Source organism: Panthera pardus, unplaced genomic scaffold (genome assembly GCF_024362965.1).
Source record: "Panthera pardus isolate Hobbes unplaced genomic scaffold, ASM2436296v1 HiC_scaffold_2, whole genome shotgun sequence".
Lineage (NCBI taxonomy): Eukaryota > Metazoa > Chordata > Mammalia > Carnivora > Felidae > Panthera > Panthera pardus.
In genome coordinates this window covers 16,164,596-16,186,922 of record NW_026526765.1, presented here as the reverse complement: position 1 = coordinate 16,186,922, position 22,327 = coordinate 16,164,596, and the positions used below count along the sequence as shown (strand labels likewise).

Here is a 22,327-nt window from a genome sequence, read left to right as displayed (position 1 = left end):
TAAAAGTTTGTTGTGCACACACCAAAATCATCCCTCACCAAACCAAAACATGGAATGAGGCTCTATCTTGTTATAAAGCAGTGTATACAGTGAGAAAGCAGGGGCTGTTTATTCTTAGAAACTTCTTATGTGATATAAAATTGGTCAGTGTTTACTTCACGTCAATTTTTGGATCCCGTTTAAGTTTCGAAACGCTTTTGATTTCCAGAGGTATAAACAAGAAATGACCCAGGCCAAAGTAAGTCTTGCAAAATAAGCTAAGTTAAGTTTTGCATGTGTGATTAAATTGCTTGTGTCTGCTCAGGGAACTTGCAAGTCTGGCGTCTGTTTTTGATGTTAATAACTTCGAATTTTTTACATTCATGAAACTGATGTGAAATGTCAGCAATGCAAGATGGAGGTTCAGCGGTTTTGTTGGTAATCAGGCTCTTCTGTGATATTGGCTCATTGTCTATCCTTCGTCAATCATTTTGTGTTTTTAACTGGGGCTAGCTCATAGTTTATAGTCTGTTTGGCCACTGGTATGCAAACTGGAAACGCCTGAGTCTTGTTTTCAATGATTAAATTCCACACTTTCAGCAGTCATGATCACCTGTATTACCATGGTTTCCGTTAATGATGTTTCTAGTTTGATGCTCTGTGGAAATTAGCAGTATTTCTTGTGCACTTTTTAAGCTGGCCTGTGGCATATATCTGAAGGTACTGGTAAAGTCATTCCTTTTTAAAGTGTTAATGTGTTGGCGCTGTGGGAGACTTATAAACCACCACCAAGTTTACCAAATGAGAGTGTCTTTTACATTATACAAAATAATTGTCTATGAGTCCTTCCTGCATCACCCGGGCAACAATTCTATCGGTTACGGCAGTCTGGAAGTTCACTCTCTAATGACACCAATCGTATCCCAGGCAGATAAATTCTCAGATTTATATAATAACTCACAATTACATGAATATAATATATATTTACTCAGAATTATAATTGTTTCCAAATGTATTAAAGTATAAAGTGAAATCCATACTAACAGGTGAATAACAAATAACCACATTTTTTTTTCTTATAATATCAGTGTTGGTATGAGAGGGGTAGCAGGTCCTGAAGTACAGTAGGATGTTAAGTACGTTTGAAAGCCAGGGAGTTAATAGCAGCTGTGGCGAAAAGATCAGAAAATACGGCCTGGATGTACAGAACCCAGGGTTAATTTTAGATGCTTTGAAAGTACATTCAGACATAAACGCCTAAGCACAATTCACTGTACAACATGAGGAGATGTTTTTTTTATCCACATTGGTATATACAGTGAGGACAAATCATAAACTCCCAAAGGTAAAATCTTTTGTAAACATAAGGGATGCAGGTGTTAGAAAAGGAAATTAAGAAAGATATACAGCTGGCCCTAATTGAACTTAGAGTCTTAAACAACAGTTTTAAAATAATTGGAACTCAATGTATGTTTCTCTCTGACCCCAAACTCTGAAACACCATCTCAGGGGAAACAGCGATTCTTAAGATGAAAACTTAGCATACTAAACAGAAGAATACAATGTGAGTGTAAGTTTGTTCTTCCCACGATGGGACAAGCCAATAAGAAGCGAGGTTTTCAGGAAAGCACCTTGATTTGGGGAGGCCCACAAACGGAGGAGATGGCAGCCTCCTGTCCTAAAGGACCATCTTTTTTTTCTTTTTTAATATTTTTTTAACGTTTTTTATTTATTTTTGAGACAGAGAGAGACAGAGCATGAACGGGGGAGGGGCAGAGAGAGAGGGAGACACAGAACCGGAAGCAGGCTCCAGGCTCTGGGCCATGGGCCCAGAGCCCGACGCAGGGCTCGAACTCACGGACTGTGAGATCGTGACCTGAGCTGAAGTCAGACGCTTAACCGACTGAGCCACCCAGGCGCCCCCTAAAGGACCATCTTAACTCAGCATAAAACTTGAGCTTCTCTCACCTGAGGAAGAGCATGACTCAGGAGGAAATTGGAGGCAGGAGATGACTGATGTCTGTAGATACTCAGGTGCCTGCAAGGATCCGAGGAAGGTTGTGACACATCCGTGGTTGGTTGATCTCTGTGTACAAAAATCTGGTCCTATCGTTCTGGTAAATCTTAAACATAGCGGTGTTATTTCCATAGGTGCGTATCTGTTCGGATGGAGTAGGTTTGGAGTAAAGAGCTGTTTTTACAACACTTAGCCGTGAGCAAAAAATCCCTTCAGTGATTAACATGACTTCTTGCAGGGCTAAGAAGTATGGATGCCTTAGGTTATGGCAGCAAGGGGAAAAGAAACACTACGGAGTCGGACCTGCTGTTTCCCCCCGTTACAATAACAGAAATTCCAAAATTATATCCCACTGGCTCTACCCTAGGAGTATTTTCTATTCTCCACATTCGCATCAGATATTTAATACAATTCTCTTTTTGAGAGGAGGGAGGGTGGATTTTTTTGTTTAAGAAACAGACCTATGAGCACTGGGTGTTCTGTGTAAGTGAGAATCACTAATTCTACACCTGAAACTAATATTACACTGTATGTTCACTAACTGGAATTTAAATAACAACTTGAAACTACAAAACAAACAAAAAAAAACACTTTATTTCTTCCAATATAAAAAATGAGAACTCATCGGTGGACACGTTTATCAAAAAATTAAGAAAAAGCGGTCCAACAGATACAAAGTAAGTACTCCCTTCTAATATTTTTATGAAGATTTTTTGTTGTTTGATATGTCGTAACAACTGCTTCCATTATAAACTAAAGAACAAAGCTAGATGTTATTCTATAGGCCATAATTTTCCATGACATTAGAAAAGAACTTGTTAAAGTAAGGCCAATAATACTTTCAAGTAGATATGTAAATGATGTCAATAGAAAACTAAAACCAGATAATAGTAATTTTTTTCCGGAAAATGAATTAAAATTAAAGTTTTAAAGAATACTTCCCTATCAGGAGTCATGAAGCCCTCAGTGCATCTTTTCTGTATTTTGGGTCACATCAAAATGACAACAGCAACAAGCAGAAAACTGCTGAAGCTTGCGCTGTCTCCTAATTCAGCATTTGCTTAAATGGTGTAGGCGTTGGAATGATTAGTGAATGCACTAGAATAGTCTGTCCTTAGAAGCCAGGATTGTTAATCTCTACAATCACCCAACATGTGATTATGTTCTCTGTTAAAAACGAAAATTGGAAATCGGTGGAAAAACGGCATTTTGGAGTAATTGAGATTATGTTTATTCACAGAGTGTCTTGTTTTCCTTATGTGTGCCAGACATCTGGATAAAGACTGAAAATTTTAGCAAAATATTAGCATCTTTCCAAGTATCTAAATGTTGATTGCATTTTGATGTTTCACTCTAAATATTTGATGAAACTTAGTTTTATCTACAAAATATATACTGTTGCCTGCTATCTCTGAGGTCATTTCTCTAGCATTCCAAAGTTAGGATACTATCTGATTTGGATACAGACGAGTGAATATATGATGGAATTTTAGAATTGAAAGAGATAAAAATGTTAGCCAAGCTTAATATTTGTGGCTGACAATCTTAAGTACTTTTGTAAATCCTGTGTTGGCTTTTGGATCCAAGTATGACAAGAACCTCTTTCTTGAACAGTAAATGCCCTTTTTCTTTTCTTTTCTCTTTTCCTTTCTTCTCCCTTCAGTGAAACAACCCTAAGAGCTAAAATCACAAGGGGCACTTGGGTGGCTCAGTCAGTTAAATGTCTGACTTCAGCTCAGGTAGTGATCTCATGGTTTGTGAATTGAAGCCCTGCATCAGGCTCCATTCTGGCCTTGCAGAGCCTACTTGGCATTGTCTGTCTGCCTTGGCCCCTCACTCACTGTCTCTTTCTCTCTCTCAAAATAAACAAGTAAACCTTAAAAAAAGCTAAAATCATGAAGGTAAAAATTAGAACATGTACAAGAAACTACATGTTAGTCTTATTACTATGTAGGACAATCTTTAAAGTTCTACTGATTGCAATAATAGAATAGTTAATGTTAAAATTTGAAAATACATTTTTTTTGGCTGAAGATTTAACATTGATATCTAATAAAATACTTTTGGAACTGTAGAAAAATCAGATGAATTAGTGATATAAACCAATTTTTATCTCTAAGTATAAATGAAATTGGAAAATAGATCCCATTCCCTTTAATGCAGAAATAAATAGGATTACTAGTTAACAAGTCGGCATAGTACCCACTTATGTGATGTAATGGAAAAGATATAAAACTAGGTCAGCAAAAGGGAAAAGTGACTTTAAAATACCAAGAAATACAAGTTTTACTATCATAGAAGCCTATTTATCCAAAATTAATAAACTAAATACATTTTCAACAAATTGACAGTAATATTTGTCTCTAGGTAAAATCTTAAATATATGTTAAAGAATAGGTATTTAAAAACAACCAAGAAAACTTCAAAAAGTAGTGACTATCAGGAGTATTGGTTTAGTAGTCCTGGAACATATAACTTTCATCTTAAAATCGTACTAAATTGGCAAGAAAAAGAACACAAAGCAGTGAATCAATAGAACATGCACAAATGGATTTCAGTGTATGTAATCGTATGGCGTATATAATCACCATTTTTTGGACAGTGAGAAAATGATGGACTGTATATGAGCTGGGAAATGAACTACTGACAAAGAAGTTTGAAGACTTACAAACAAAAATTAAAAGTTGCAAGAAAATCTAAGAGAAACAGTTTGAGTACAATCAACAAGTGGATAAATCTTGAAAAACGAAACACTGAGGAAACAGGATCTCCTCAAGAAATAGTAGACCTGTGTGAACATTAAAATTATCTGTATGACCAAATATACTATTAAAATCAATATTACATTTGATGACCTAGGACATGAGAATAACAAAGGACTGCTATCTACACCACACAAGAATACTTCTTATATTTAAAGAGAGTTTTGGGGCGCCTGGGTGGATCAGTCCTTTAAGTGTCTGTCTTGGGCTCAGGTCATGATCTGACAGTTGGTGACTTTGAGCCCCACATTTGGCTCTGTGCTGGCAGCTCAGAGCCTGCAGTCTGTTTCAGATTCTGTGTCTGCCTCTCTCTCTCTGCCCCTTCCCTGCTCATGCTGGCTCTCTCTCTCTCTTCTCTCTCTCTCTCTCTCTCTCTCTCTCTCTCTGTCTCAAAAATAAATACACGTTAAAAAATTAAAAAAAAGATTTTTGTGAGCAGCATATAGGTGATTTTTTTAAAATTTTATCTGTTATGATGTGTTTTGACTTGAACTAACAGACATGCACCATTAACCTGCAAAATAATCACTGACGTTTGATGTCGTACGTTTTATCGTACTGTGTCCCATTTGTCTCATTGTTTTCTGTAACATTTTTGTCTCTTATTGCCTCCATTTGAAATCTATTTCCCTTTAGCCTTTTAGTTTAGATCCTTTGTAGTAAAAGATAACTTTTTTTTTTCTTTTTCCTGGTGGCTAAACTGGAGATTCTAAAATGAGTAACTGAATCTTTAGGATTAATATGAATAATCATTTGTACAAAAATGATGACCTCTTAAAACTACCTGTATTCAATGTCTTCCATGCTTTTTAATAGTCTCTACATGTTAAACCCATAGGCATTATTATAACTTTATACAATTAAAATCCACTTATATTTTTGAATGTATTGTTTTTATGTCTGTATAGCTCTGTTTTCTTATGGTATACTTTTTCTTGGGCTAAAGAAGTCCCCTTCTAGTTTACATAGTTTACATTAACATATGGCTAATTTTCTTCTGAAAAAAAACATCTCTACTTCATTTCACAATTAATATTTGTGATGGGAATAAAAACCTAGGTTGACAGTCTATTTTCTTTGAGCATTTTAAGAATATTTTTGGTCTGTCATTTTAGGTTTTTTTTTTTTTTAATAACTTATTGTTCCTTTTGAAGAAACAGGACATTTCTGAATATTTTATATATATTTGTACATGTATATAAAATAGATTATGTATATTTACATAAATCAAGGTGATTATAAATAAAGATAGGCCTACAGGAAGTTTTCTTTACATGAATACTTATGCTAAGGTTTTCGACTGTGTAGCACAGGTATAACGTGATGGCTTTCAAATTTGGGGGGATTTTTAGCCGTTCTTCTCTTCAATAATTGTTTCCCATTCTCCTTGCCTCTTGGATTCCAAAAAAAAATAAGATCCCCTTCTGAAATCACTCTTTTAAAAATTTTTACTCTTTTTGCTTTTGTTTTTCGGGCTATTTGTTTTCTGTTGATCTATTTTTTCCAGTTCACTATTACTCTCATTTCCAATCTGTCATTAAATAATCCAGTTGTTTATTTAGATTAGTTTTTTTGTTCTAGAATTTCCATGCAGTTATTTTATACAGATGATAGTTTTCTGGTCAAATTCTACATCCTTTCGGCCGTTTTAATTTTTAATTTCTAATTTATTTTTAAAAGTTTATTTTGAGAGAGCGAGCATGAGCAGGGGAGGGGCAGGGAGAGAGAGAGAATCCCAAGAAGGCTCTCCCCTCACCGTCAGCAAGGTGCCCAACAGGAGACTGAATCCCACCAACAGTGAGCTCATGACCTGAGCCAAAAAACCAGGAGTCAGTCACTTAACTGACTGAGACATCCAGGCATCCCTCCTTTCCACCATGTTTAAGCCCATTATTCAGCTGATTAAAATCTGTTACTGTTAACTTCAGTTTATCAGAGTTATATACAGATGTGTTTCTACCGCCTCTTTATTTTCTTGGAACTTTTGGGGGAGAAATCTAGAAGTCCTAGAAGTCATTAATATTTCTAGTGAAGATTTCTCACCCTACCCTTTAATTGGCCACTGGACTGCAGACCTCAACTGTGATGCAGTCAGGTATGAACTGAGCTGATTCCAGCCTGGGTCCTCATCTTCTAATAATTTATATCTTATTTTGCTAGTTTATAAGCTGCAGACCTCCGAGTCTCAAGTGAGAGTGCAGAATATTTACTAGGTCCCTTCCTACTTAGAAAGTCCTGAATTTGTTTCCTTGGCACAGGGTGTAATGCTAAGAACACTGTCCTTTCTGTGCTCTCTTTTTTGCCTCTTAGGCTATCCTGCACAGTGGGACACTTGGGTAAATGTCACTAGGGCATTAGTTTTCTATCTGTTTAAACATTGGCCTCTTGACATATGTTTTTATTTTTTTATTTTTTTAAGCTTATATATTTGTATTGGGAGTGGGGTGGTGGGGGCAGGGTTGGTGGGGGAGGGTAGAGAAGAGGCCCGAGAGTCAGATGCAGGGCTCCATCTCACAGTTTGTGAGATCATGACCTGAGCTGTAATTCAAAACCAGATGCTTAACTGACTGAGCCACCCGCTCTCCTAAAGGATGGCCTCTTTAATCCTAGATGTTTTCACTGCTCTAAATGAACCCTCTGCCCCAGGAATTTAGTGCGTGTGCATGTGCGTGTGTGTGTGTGTGTGTGTGTGTGTGTGTGTGTGTGTGTGAGAGAGAGAGAGAGAGAGAGAGAGAGAGAGAGAGAGAGAGATAAACTCCCTTGCCCTGAAAACCTTTGAGACTTCACTAGCTTCCTTGCTCCTTCCCTACTCTAGGTTTCCTAATCTCATGATCTACACCAAGAGTCGGTAAGTGCCCTGAGGGGGACAAAGCAGTTTACTGTATCCTGGCTCACAAACAAATCCCTGGAATGTTGATTACCCAGGCAACTCTCAGATACTTTCAATCAGATTCGTGTGTGTGTGTGTGTGTGTGTGTGTGTGTTTCTATTTTCTTTAAGTTCCTCACCTCTTGTTGTAATTTGTATAAGAAAATTAGCAAGGTATAAAATACTAGTGTTTACTTGTCTGCATTTTATGTAAAGAATTTGAGTTAAATGCAGTATCACAAAACTGTATAGGTTAACATAATGCCAATATGATTAATGTGACTTCTAAACCAGTGAATCCCATGCTTGGTTCTTTTCCACATAATGCAGGAAGAAAACGTTCAGAAGATGCATAGTGGTGTTGATTACACAGCATTGTGTCCTTATGTCACTGATTTCCATACTAAAGCTTACCATTTTAACCATTTTTATATTCTATATTTTTGCCCCCAAAAGTGCAGATTTAAATCAAAAGTCAATAAATTAGATTTAAAATGATTTTTTAAAAAAATATAGTGAATTTTATTTATGGGTTCTCCCACAGTTAATGTAATGTCAACCACATGAATTCTTTAATACCTGTAAACCTATTAAGTTCTTTTTTCCCCTTCAGTGTGCTATATCTTCATTCACTGTATTTACTCATTTGGACTCTAAAATATTTTTAAAATGCTGTACTATGCATTGCAGAGGGCCATAAAAACAAACTATACCTTATTTGCCAAAATGTGGTAAGAAAAATAAAAATAAAAAGAACCTATTATAAATGCTTGAGGTGAGGAATCCCTGAAGGAGGTCTTGGGTGAGATAGGCCCTGAAAAATATACATAAGTATTTACACAATAATACAAAATTTTAATATGATTCAGAACAGTTTTATTTAATAGTATATTAAAATGTGAACCATTTTATTAAGTGCTCAAACATTTCAACACATATTTACAGGGGCACCTGGGTGGCTCAGTCAATTGAACGTCTGACTTTAGCTCAGTTCATGATCTTGCAGTTTGTGAGTTCAAGCCCCACGTTGGGCTCTGTGCTGAAATTACAGAGCCTGGAGCCTGCTTCGATATCTGTGTTTCCCTCTCTCTGCCCCTCTACCACTCATGAGTGCTCACGTGCACTCTCTTTCTCAAAAATAAGCAATAAAAATATGTATTTACAGATATATTATTAAACACAAATTTTTTTTTTCTCTTAGGATGTTTTGTTATCTCATAATTTTAGCCAAAATACTGTAAGACTTTCCTCATTTATTGGTCAAGAATAATGCTGTGTAGTCCATTACTCTGGTTCAGGAAAATACAAATTCCAAAATCTGTAAAATAATGTGGGAACCAGTTTTTTTTTTTTTTTTTTTTTTTAATTTTTTTTTTTTTTCAACGTTTTTTTTAATTTTTTTTTATTTGTGGGACAGAGAGAGACAGAGCATGAACGGGGGAGGGACAGAGAGAGAGGGAGATACAGAATCGGAAACAGGCTCCAGGCTCTGAGCCATCAGCCCAGAGCCCGACGCGGGGCTCGAACTCACGGACCGTGAGATCGTGACCTGGCTGAAGTCGGACGCTTAACCGACTGCGCCACCCAGGCGCCCCGGGAACCAGTTTTTAAGTCCATTTCAAGGGAAGCATTTTCTATTCCACAATAGCAGTCTTCTGTATGATAAGATTCTATGATCCAAGGGCAGGTGGGCCATATGTTTTTCACTTACCTGAAAGGTACCAGATACTCTGTGGTGCCCCCATTGAAATCATCCTCTGGTGTTTTACACTGATGCAATACCTTATTTTGGAAGAAAAATGTGGTCACCTTAATGAAATCCCTTGACTATTTTAGTTAGGAGTGGTCAGCAGAAAGAATCAATAATCTCCTTTTTCTATGGATCCAAAATTACATGATGAGGCAGCAAAACACAGACTTTTCAGTTGACTATATCCTTTCCACTAATCACTGTTAACTGTGCCCCTGGCTATTCTTAATCTAGGGGTCTTTTGCTTAATTTTTACTAAGATACTGTGATATGTGAATGTTATTGCTACTGAAAAGTTTATTTTTTAAGTATTGCCAATTCTCTTCACTTAAAGCAAAAGCAACGTACAAATCTTAAAAAATACAAAAGGAGGGATTATTATTGACTTACAAGACAATTTTTAAAAGATGAAACGAACACAACAGAGAACTACGTGATTTTAATAAATGAATAAACTATCATTAGTCTGATAGCACAAGTAAGTTAACGATTATATGCTAAATATGGAGACCCAGAATTAAGAAAAAAAAGCAGACCATTACCTAAGCTGTGATGATTTTAAATAGTCAAACTTAAGCCCTTACTTAAAGTGCTTTGTACATATACAATATAACTTAAAAAAAATTGTTGGTTTTCACATCACATTTGTATTCAGATAATGATTCCTGAGTTATTGAAGATCATAAATATCTTTCAGTTTTCTATTTTACAACTGTTTCCATAACAGATTCATGAGAAGCTCATCCATTTTTACTTTCTGTATGTCTTTTTGAAATTGCTTCCCTTAAACAATTTCAGATATTCATGTGTATCAATACACGGACAGTATTATATTTTATAATGCACCAAGAGTTTTGCATACTCTCCAAAGACAAGTAAGTTAATAAACACAAATAGTTTTTCGAGATTTAAATGAAGTCCACTTTCTTCTCTTTTTATCGCAAATCATTTTTCATGTTCTGTTATTTCCTGTTTTTTATGTATGCACCTTTCAAGTTGTCACAGTGTCACCAACATGTATAGTTGTTGTACCTAAGAACTGTATTCAATCTATTGACACATCAAATACTTTATATATTTCAAAGCATTTTTAATCACCAGATACAGAAACTTTGGCACTATCAAGGTTACTTTATGGAAATATAAATGAGAACTTTGGAAATACAATCTCTTGATGATTAACTGCTCCAAGCCATGATGAAACGAATAACAAGTAATGTGGCAAAACTGAACTAATTTTTTAAATGAAAACAAAGTATTTCATAGGCAGCAAAGTTTTATTAGCCTGAACACTTATGATACAGCTAAAGATATTTGGACACTTCTCTGGTCTAAGGAAGTTTTATAATAACAATAAAAGTGTCATAATATAATAGAAGACAAAGATATACTTCTTTGTAAACTTGTGCCAAAATCCTGATAACTTTAAAAATAAGAACCATATGGAAATGAGAAACCTGGGGTTTTAATTTCTAATATTTTCTATGCAAATAGTACTTATCCCAAGACTAATATAAAATATTTAAATCAGAATACAACAGTTACAAACTCAGCGCATTAATTTTCTGGTCATCTGCTATGTTGATCTTGCAAAGCATCAAGACCATAAGATTATAAAAAAGAAATATTTATAGTTATTCAATTATTAGGATAAGAACCAAATTTGGAAGAAAATGTGTGAAATGATTTTCTAAATCTTCCCATTATAATTACACTACAGAATCTTGCTATTTGCCATTAGACCATGTGATTAAGATATAGCTTGAAAAAAAGAGATTCAGGAAAGTCTAGAAAGAAAATTCAAAGGTTCTATTTTACAGGCCACTATGTTGTATTTTACACCGGAATGAAAACACACAAAAATTTAATGTTGATTTGGTTTTAGCTGACATATTCAGAATTAAATGATTATTCTGTGTCCATTAAACAATAGCTGCAAAATTTAAGATAAAAAAATAAGCATAATGGGTCAAAACTTGTATTTCATAACATCTTTATACTCTTCAGAAATATATATTCTTAAAATATAAGTTCAGTTTCCCCCTGTCACCGTATTCTTATTTTTCAGGGCTACTCGAAAAAAATAGCAATTTAAACTGGGTAATTTGTGAAGCATTTTTTGTTCAAAAGCTAAGAAGCGTGCTGAATCATATGCTAAATTTCTCAGTGTTGGATTCAAGACTCTTTTTAGATCTTCTGAGTAAGGGATGAAGAGTAGTGAGTCATGCAAGACTGAGATTAAAGACAATAACAGCTACTAGCTTTGTGATCATGAGCAAATTAACTCACCATTTGAATTTGCTTTACTCATGTATAAAATTGGAATAATTCTATTTGTTAGCATGCTTTCAACTACAAGTTCTAGAAAAGCCAAATAATAAAGGCCTTAATAATAAGGAACTTCATTTACTTACAAAAGAAAGATTTTGGGGATGCTTCAGACTCCTGGCCTGAGCCAATCTGCATTCTGGCCCTGTTTTTCCCCTATTGTCTTGTCTGCACGTTCTTCCATATGTTGGCAGTGTCCATGAAGGCTGGGTTTCTTCATGGACAGAAGTTGCCTGCCAGAAACATCTAAGACCAAATGCTCCTTTAGTAACATCGAGCAGGAAAGAAATAATCTGTATTCCTATGGTTTTCTCGTTAAGGTTGAGAAAATATTCCAAGAAATTTTTAGTAAAAGTGTCCTTGGATGTTATTGACCAGAAGTGGGTCCTATGACCATTCCAGAACCAATTATCGGAAAGGAATAGCATAACATTCCATCCATCACTTATTTTTCTTTGTCAGCTTCAAATGGCTATTAGGGAGTCAAATGTTTAATATGTATATATATTTTTAAAAAAAACAATATATATATATATAATATATATAACTTATATAAAATATATATTTTTAAAAATATATATATAATATATATAACTTTTATTAAGTTTATTATATACATAAAATATGTGTGTGTATATACATAATTTGATTTATCTCTCAGAATTATGTTAAGTGAAATAGCATTTGTAAATTATCGTGTGTAGCACCTGCCATAAAATAGGAGCTCAACACATTGAATGTTACTAGGAATGAGAATAATAGTGGTGATGGTGTCTCTCCAGTACTCCAATTTTCTAATTGCTGGATTACTGTCAACTCTCTACTCTCTTTTAGTCTTATTTCCTTCCTTGACTCTACGCTAGGACAATCTGGTGATATCTATAACTTGGTCAAGTGCAGACTTCACAGAGTTACTGTGGCAGATTATGAGGAGGAAAGAATATGTGTATAGAATTAGGACACTTTGACTCTAGGGATTTTAGTGAAAAAGACTACCATCCCAGGTGGAGGAATCTGTTCTTCATTCCAAGGTATTAATCGTCCCTAAGGACTTCACTTTCTTTTTCTTTTAATTTTTTTTTTTAGTGTTTTTATTTATTTTTGAAGGAGAGAGAGACAGAGCATGAGCGGGGGAGGAGCAGAGAGAGAGGGAGACACAGAATTCGAAGCAGGCCCCAGGCTCTGAGCTGTCAGCACAGAGCCCGACGCGGGGCTCGAGCTCACAAACTGTGAGATCATGACCTGAGCCGAAGCCGGACGCTCAACCGACTGAGCCACCCAGGCGCCCCAGGACTTCACTTTCTAGTTGCAGCTTAATGGACTCTTACATCTAGTCGTGATTTCTTTTCAGCAAATCTGTTTGTTCCTGTAAGTCACCACCCAAAACTGTAGCAGCCTCTAACTGGGCCATTCTGTCTCCAAGTGCCTATTTAAGCACCCACTGTAAATCTTTGTTTACTTAATGCATGCCATAGCCTTTTCTTCATTAATTGCTTTATAGCTAACTGTACTCTACATATAGGAAATCTATGAGGTATTTTTACATAATCAATTCAACTTTTTTACTGAATACTGAGAAGGGAGGTTTATTAGTTTCTTCAAAGTACTGCAACAAAGCACCAAAAGTGTGTGGCTTAAAACAACAGACCTCTATTGTCTTACATTTCTAGAGGCTCTCCATCTGAAAGCAAGGTATCCTTGGGGTTGGTTCCTTCTGAGGGCCGTGAGGAGAATCTGTTCCATGCCTTTCTTTTAGCTTCTGGTAGCATCAGGCATTCTTTGCCTCAGAGATGGCGGTCTTCCTGTGTCTTCACTTAGTCTGTTTTCTGTTATGTACCGCCTTGTCTCCAAATCCTTCCCCCTCCAAACTTTTTTTTAAATAAGACCACTAGTCAATTCGATTAAGGCCCACTTTAATGACCTAATTATAACTCAAATGCCTGTCTAAAAATCTTAATTCTTAGTAATATCAAATTCTGAGATACTGGAAGTTAGACTTGAATCAATCTCTCTCTCTCTCTCTCTCTCTCTCTCTCTCTCTAATACCTTTTCTTTAAGAGTAAGTTTAGGTTCCCAGCAAAAATGAACAGAAAGTATAGAGATTTCTCAGATACCCCTGCCCCTCCCACTTGCATAATATCCCCAGCCAGCATGGCCCATTTGTTACAATGGATGAACCTATATGGACGTATCAGTATCACTCAAAACTCACAGTTTATATTAGAGTTTACTGTTGGTGTACTTTTTATGGGTGTGGACAAAGTTGTAATGACATGTTTCTACCATTACAGTATCATATACAACATTTCATTTTCATGAACCAACTCTGTCAATACCTCGCTTTCATTTCAAAAGCATCTGTGCTCTGCCTATTTGTTCCTCCTTCCCCCCGGATACGTTTTTGGTAAATTTTAATTCCAGTATATTAGGTTCAGGTGTACAATATACTGCTTCAACAATTCTATAAATAACTGAATGCTCATCACCATACGTATACTCTTCATTCTCTTCATCTGTTTCACCCTCCCCTCTATCCACCCTCTAGTAACCTTCAGTTTGTTCTCTGTAGATAAGAATAGGTTTCTTGATCTGTTCCTTTCTTCGTCCATTTGTTTTCTTTTTTAAATTCGATATATGAATGAAATCATTTTTCATCTTTCTCTGACTTATTTTACTTAGTATTATACTCTCTAGCTCTGTCCGTGTCCATGCAAATAGCAAGATTTCATTCTTTTTGGTGGCCGAGTAATATTCCATTATAAGTATATATGTATGTATGTGTATATATGTATATATAGGTGTGCACACACACACACACACACACACACATCACATTTCTTTATCCAGTCATCTATCAGTGGACATTTGAAACTGGGCCACTTCTATAATTTGGCTATTAAAAAATACTGCAGTAAATATAGGGGTGCAAACATGTTTTTGAATTAGCGTTTTCATATTCTTTGGGTAAATACCCATGATGGTATTATTGGATCATAGGATAGTTCTATTTTCAATGTTTTGAGAACTACATACCGTTTTCCACAGTGTCTACACCGGTTTTCATTCCCACCAACAGTACACGAAGGTTCCTTTTTCTTCACAGCCTCACCAACGCTTGTTTCCTGTGTTTTTGATTTTAGCCATTCTGACAGGTGTGAGATATCTCTCTCTCTCTGCGCCTCTCTTGCCTGTGCTCACTCATATTGTTTTTGACTTGCATTTCCTTGATGATTAGTGATGGTGAGCATCTTGTCATGTGTCTGTTGGCCATCTGGATTCCTTCTTTGGAGAAATGTCTATTGAGGTCCTCTGCCCAGCTTTTAATTAGATATTTATTTATTCCATTGAGTTATATAAGTTCTTTATAGATTTGGGCACTAACTCCTTATTAGATATGCCATCTGTAAATATCTTCTTCCATTCAGTAGATCATCTTTTAGTTTTGTTTATTGTTTCCTTTTCTGTTCTCAATTATATCCTTTTTGAGGGATACAATTCAATTCCCACTGGGGGAAAATATTCAAATCAAGGGCCAAAAAAAAAAAAACTACTGAAATAATCTTGTAGTATACTATTTCATAGCAAAGGCTTGCGCAACTTGCAGAAATAGGTAGCAACATATAAAGAACTAGCATTAAATTTGAGGTGAAAAGGGTTTTAGAAGCTGCTGAATATATTTCTTCTTCAAGTTAAACTCTATCCTTGAAAAATCATGGTCAAAATATTTGTAATAGCTATTTCAAATATGTTTTTCATATAAATTATGGAGCATTTAATAATGTGAAAACAAAACCATCTTTATATGAAGGATTTAGATCAGTTATTTTTTTAAGTATTTATCTTAGGGATAGAAAATGAGTGATCATGGACAAGAGAGGGGCAGAGAGAGGGAGAAGAAGAATCCCAAGCAGGCTCCATACCAGCACTGAGCGCCATGCGGGGCTTGATCCCATGATGGTAAGATCATGACCTGAGCTGAAATCAAGGGTTGGTTGCTTAACCGACTGAGACACCCAGGCACCCCTAGAGCAGTTATTTTTTTAATTTTTTTTTATGCAAGAGAGAGAGAGAGAGAGAGGGAGGGAGCGAGCATGGGACAGGCACAGAGAGAGAGGGAGACAGAAGGTATGAAGAGGGATCTGCCCTGACAACAGAGAGCTTGGCTCAAACTCACAAACCATGAAACCATGAGATCATGACTTGAACCTAAGTCTGATGCTTAACAACTGAGCCATCCAAGTGCCCCATGATCAGTTATTTTGTGTTTTGTTGAATTTGTGAATAACAGGAAGCCATTTTCCAAAATTATTGTGTTCACAGTGCAATGTGATTTATATGCTATTTGTTATCTTGGCAAAATATATTGTGTGTAGATGGCCCACCAGTTGATTGACTTCAATTATGTGTTTCCCAGAATGCTTTTTGATTCATGTGCCAGAGCTAGAACAAGTGAAGTCTGAATGGAAAGCCTTCATCTATCTTTGTAAACAAAACAAACGAACAACAACAAAATATCCAATAAGAAGCCTTTAATAGCACTAAATGACTTGAAAAATACTGACCCTACTTCAAATTACATATCTTAGGAAAACTATAACCAAATGTAGGTTAAGATAAAAATCACTAATCTATGCCAAGACATGAAATGAGTGATTTATTAGATAATTAAAAAAAATAATCTTTATTTTTAAGAGAGAGAGAGAGAGAGAGACAGACAGTCAGTGTGTGAACAGGGAAGAAACAGAGAAGGACACAGAATCCAAAGCAGGCTTCAGGCTCTGAGGTGTCAGCACAGAGCCCGACGCAGGGCTCGAACTCCGTAACCGTGAGACCATGAACCTGAGCTGAAGTTGGACGCTTAACCCACTGAGCCACCCAGGCACCCCTGATTTATTAGACAATTGGTTTTAATTAGTAAATATTTACTGCCACCTATTCTACAGCAAATGCAGTTTTAATACTAGTAATAGAAAATTCCTCTTAAGAAATTCTGGCATGAAATAAGAACATAAATATATTTTAAATACAGTGTACACACTATCTGTGTGATCAATGTAATATTAAGGAAATGGATGTATTTGAGTCCTAGCAAAGAGAAGCAATCTGGTTTGCCTGAACTGACTTAGGGAAGGTTGAACAACTCTGGGTATTAAGTATGAATTATTGTCTTTGTTAATTTGCATGTCATTTATGTAGAAATAGTAGCATTTTTCTTTATTTTTTGATTCCTCTTTTACCCTCCCCTCCATTTTCTCCCCTCTTCTTTTTCTTTTTGTTTTCTGTGAAATCTCCATTCAGTTTATAGCCCTGACTTGAACAGTGTATTAGCTTTTTATTTTAGTCCAAAATGTATATTTAATATGCTTAAGACATATTACTTTTAAAAATTTTGAATACTGTACTGATCACCTGAACTAGGTGAAATTTCAGTGGGATCACTGCACTCTTCCTGGCTTTGAAGAGTTCCTTTACAGCACTTGAGCCCATGTTGGTATCCCAGTCATGTAACTCAGTAGATGGTATTTGTGTATCCTCCCGAGTTCTGCTAGCATTCTGTTCCTAATGAGTTGTCTTCATGGGATTCTGCACACTACTACTAAATCATTTTACTTCACATTTAATGACAGGGTGCTTTGATTATTCAGCGAAACAATATTTTAAATGCATTTTCAACTTTGCTATTTTAAGGACGTTCAAGGTAATAAAGAGAGCATAAGCGGCCTGAAGGCCAAATATTAGTAATGATCTATAGAAAGAAAAGGAATAAAAGCCATGAGGCTGGGGGAGGTTTGAAGGCTGTGTATGATTCTCGCGTGTGTGTGTGTGTGTGTATTTTTTGAATCTTTTTTTTCTGGCGATACGCATACCCTTGGCTGCTTATTGTACAAAGACATTACAAAAGGTCAGACTTAAACATTTTCTAGTCTGTTGGTTTCTCCTCCAACTGATAAGCTCCTTTCACATCTAAGCTCTTTGTATGTAGACATCTTGACTGCACATTAGGCAGCATTACACCACTAGGACACTAAACTGTAAATGCACATGTCAATCCGGCTGCTCTCTTGAATCCTTCCCTCCTCACCTGCTGCCTTACCGCCCCCCCCCCCCCCCATGGGAGCTAGTGAAGCTGACTGAGCAGAAGTGGTAAGAGATTAGGTCAGTCTTCCCAGTATTTCAAAAGTTTCACAAAATACATAGAACTGGAAGGTTTTTAACTATGTCCCTGATAAAACTTAAAAACAACAACTATGCACAAATATATAGAATGTCCTCTTTCTCCATGCACTGGTCAACTTTTAATGATAGAGGATAAAATTTCAACATAATGAGCATACTTATTTTGGGCTATCGAAGCAGTTGACATCCCACTTAAAAATGAATAATAATTCCTCAATAATATGTAATTGTAGGATAACATCATAATAGAATTGGTTTTGGTTTTAGTTTTGAGAGGGGTTCTAAATAAGATATCCAAATATTGAAGCCCATTAATTTAAAAAATTACTAAAATCATGAGTATAGTGATACAATGTAACATCACTGATTAAATGCCAATTCATCATATGTTTCTATTTAGTAAGACCTTTGGTAAACAAAACTTTTATTTGTCATTCATCGAAATGGCTGCCATATTTCTAATTATTTTTTCCAAATCAAAAAAAGTATAACTCTCCCTTCCCACGAACAAACAGTCACATAAACTATATTTGAAAGAAAGGTTTATTTTTTAGACGCACTCTTTCATGTTTGGACTTGTATCTTCGGCGTTTCACAGCCGGTAAATCAAAATCCTTGTGGGACCGCTGCCATCCCAGCCCAGGGAAGTGATTTGGAGTGGCCTGAGGTTCACTGAAGGGGTGTATTCTCCTAAGCTCTGCATTGGCAGTTTGCTGTGTCATCAATCTTGTTCAGCTGAACAGCATGACAATTTGTCTGGACAACACTACATAAACCATAGCAAAAGGTTATTGTTAGGTTATGAAGTTTTTCTGACAAGTGCAACATGCCAAGGTTTATACAAGTATAAAACAAACCTTAAGCTCAAAATTGTTTTCTAAAGGAGTCCTCTAGCTCTATTTTAGAAAGAAATTTTAAAATCTAAGTTTATACACTCCAAGTTTTAGAGATGCACCCTGAACCACAGTGGTTGCCCACCTAATTTATTTTTATAAGTTTCTGCGATACTATTTTAATGGAGTAGTGAATGCAAAGGAGAGTTAATATCAACCTCAGTGTCAAGGGCACAGGAACATAGTTCGATTATTCTTAGTGATAAAGACCTACCACAATTCAAAACATTGGGAATTTAATATATTTGGCATTTTTTGCTAACCATCACAAATGATTTTTACAAAGACATATAACCCATTTTTCATAACTTCTGAAGGAAACCCTACTTTTAGCCTATACCTTTTGTTCTTTATCACAAGTAGATACTATAAAGTTGATAAAGCCTTATTTAGTACCCCCACCCTCAACTTTTGATATGTAAATATTAAAAAACATCTTCTTAATGTATATTCCTTGCAGAATATATCTGGAAGAAAGAAATGTAAACTTCAGAGGTTTGTAAGAATATACTAAAAAAAATCAAATACTGAGGCATGTAGTCGAAGTAGCCTGAAGCCATGTGTCGTATCCATAAATATTTTCTATCTTTAATTAATCATAATACTTATGGTACTTGCTTTGACTAATTGGTCTGTTCCTATTTTTTTTTTTTTTTGGATTCTAAAGTCATTAATTAGTTTTCTTTAATGTTTATTTATTTATTTTGAGAGAGACCGATAGAAAGCAAGCAGGGGAGAGGCAGAGAGAGAGGGAAACATAATCCCAAACAGGCTCCACACCATCAGCATGGAGCCCAATGTGGTGTTCGAACCCACAAACTGAGGTCATGACTTGAACCAAAATCAAGAGTCGGACACTTAACGGACCGAGCTACCAACGTACCCCTAAAGTCATTAATTAGTTTTAATTTACACTAATGTATTTTATTTTTAAAGAAATTATTAAAGAGATCTTTTGTTCATTTTGATGTTTGCATTAACTTTTGTTTTTATAACCTTCTCAATTGATGAAGGTGAAAACAGACAAAAAAGACAATCTAGGAGTTGTTTGCTTTTTGTATCTTTTGAAACATCTCAATAGAGGCAAGGTCAATTATCTACAACTAACCCCCCCCTCCACACACACACACACAAACACAGACAACAATATTTTTATAAGTCCTGATACATAAGTGCAAAATTTAATACTACGTATAATGATATATGTGACGTGTTATATGATATATAATATGTACTGACAAATATGTTACAGAGGTAGGTGTTAAAGAATATTCTTATATAATGGAAAAATCCTAAAGTATATTGCTAGTTTGAGCCTTCTAGAACAGAATGGTTTTGATTCCAAGTTGAGAAAGTGTCAGATTTTTAAAAAAAATATTATTTGTGTCTCTGAAAATAGCACAGTATAAAATAGGTTAATAATATTCTAACACAAAATAAAAGGATTTTTCCATTGTACTTTCACCCAAATTGTTACCAACACGGGACACTTTGGCATTGGAGATCTCAGACTTTGGATGCAGTAACAGAGCAGGGTTTTTATGTTGACTGTCTCATCTTAAATTTTGTAGAAAACACTTAGCCTTCTCTTGTGAATAATGAAAGATTTAAAGATTTACATTCTAAGTTTCTTTCAGTTTTTAGTTTTCTCTCTCGACCTAAATGCTTAGGTCCTATGTCATGCTACGTTCTGTCTCTTTGGCACTATGTCAAGGTTTAATGTCCGTTCCAAGGAGCCAAGGGGAAACTGGTCATATCTATGCTTTCTTGCCTTGGCCCACGCAGTCCTAAGTCATGATGAAGACAAGCCTGTAGAAGCAAAAGAATCAGTAGTTATGCACTCTCTGTGGATTATCACAAGTTACTGACATCTTTAGCCTCTGTCTCACCATCAGATTCCCCATCCTGGGGGATACAAATCTGCAAAAGTTCAGGAACCTCTGTGTAAGGAGAAATCAATATCATAGTGCTGCTTCACCAATAATGAAAATCATTTTAATCAATTTGGATATTTTCTCTTATTTTCCTGTAAAGGCAAATGATGAGCACAGTTAATATGTATTAAAATAATTTTCCAAAAAATGTACATGTATAACAGATATGTCTATCTTAATGTTCAAGTGACAACAGCCTTCACAGTATTTTACCTAAATTGTAGAAATTTGCCTAAAAGCTGTTAATTTCATAGATGCAAAAACCATTGCATTATAACCTATTTAAACATTCTCATGTGGAGTTCTGTACTGCCTATCCTCATTATAGGGTCTTGCATAATTCTACCTGATTTGAAAGCACAAATACAACTGTGTGTTGTCCAAAGATAAATGAGACAATGTGTTTTATTGGCACTTATTCTGCAAGGCTCTCCTGTCACTTAAAGTTTATTTTAAACGCAGAGACATTATTTTGTAACTGTTAACTGGGTCGTTACTTCATTATTTGATTGATTTATTTTCAGTAGTACTTAGACGTTTTATTTCACTATTTTGTCTCAGAAGCCCAAAACAGTTATTCACAAATCTGTCCACAAGATATTTTCAAAGAGTAGTCCTAAATAGTGGGTCAACGAACAGTTTGAAAACTATATTGTGTCTAAGTGCCATCCTGAGCTTTAAGGAAAAAATAAAAATCAAAGCACTGAAACATGACATAGGACATATAGTAAGTATGCACCTATAAGAACTTAGATATTGTGGAAAGGACCCCATCCAAATAGGTGATCCATAAGTGAGCAGTCGATCTATATATACGTGAATAACTGCTATTACTATCCTTTCATTCCTTACTGGAGAAGAGGGCTTGGTAAGACCATAGACAATTAACATAATTTGAGTATCTTGAATGCATTTTGCTCACACCTAAAAAGGCTCTTGTGTTTGAGGCAGGGATTACATGTAAGGTTATTTCTGATTTCTTAAAGGTAAATTCAGCCTAACATTAGTGGTCGTTCTGAAAAAATGCTTTACAATGATATTCTGAGAGATAAATGGGTTTTACACCCGGTGCTACTTTTGCAATTTAAATGGTAGGGTCACCCAGGCATCCACTGAGTCTCAGAAGAAATAACATTTTGGTAAACTTAAAGATGATCCTGAAAATGATATAAACTACTTAATGCTATCATTTCTTTCCCATCTTTTTCCCCCTTCATTTTTTCACTTTTCCCTTTTTTTTGATGCTCTTTATTTTCTCCTCATTTTTCTGTTTGCAAAAAATGCTATATATTTAGCATCACGGCTACTTTGTTACAATCTTTGTATTATCTTGTTAAATATAAGCTAGCTATACTAGCATATACTGACTTATCTTCCCTATTCTGGACATTTCTCAATCTTATAGAATGTTTATGTTATTTTTATTTATTTTTCTTTTTTTAAAAGTTTATTTCTTTCTTTTGAAAAAGAGGGGTGGGGGGGGAGAGAGAGAGAAGGAGGAGGAGGAGAAGGAGGAGGAGGAGAAGGAGGAGGAGGAGGAGGAGGAGGAGGAGGAGGAGGAGGAGGAGAAGGAGGCAGAGGAGAAGAAGAAGGAGAAGAAGAAGGAGAAGAAGAAGGAG

General features: G+C 35.6%; 1 protein-coding gene across 6 annotated transcripts in view; it reads left to right on the top strand.

The window, feature by feature from the left end:
- The window catches only part of CDH18 (cadherin 18), a 992,712-nt gene that overhangs the window by 401,078 nt on the left and 569,307 nt on the right, over positions 1-22,327 (top strand). The window lies entirely within an intron of this gene.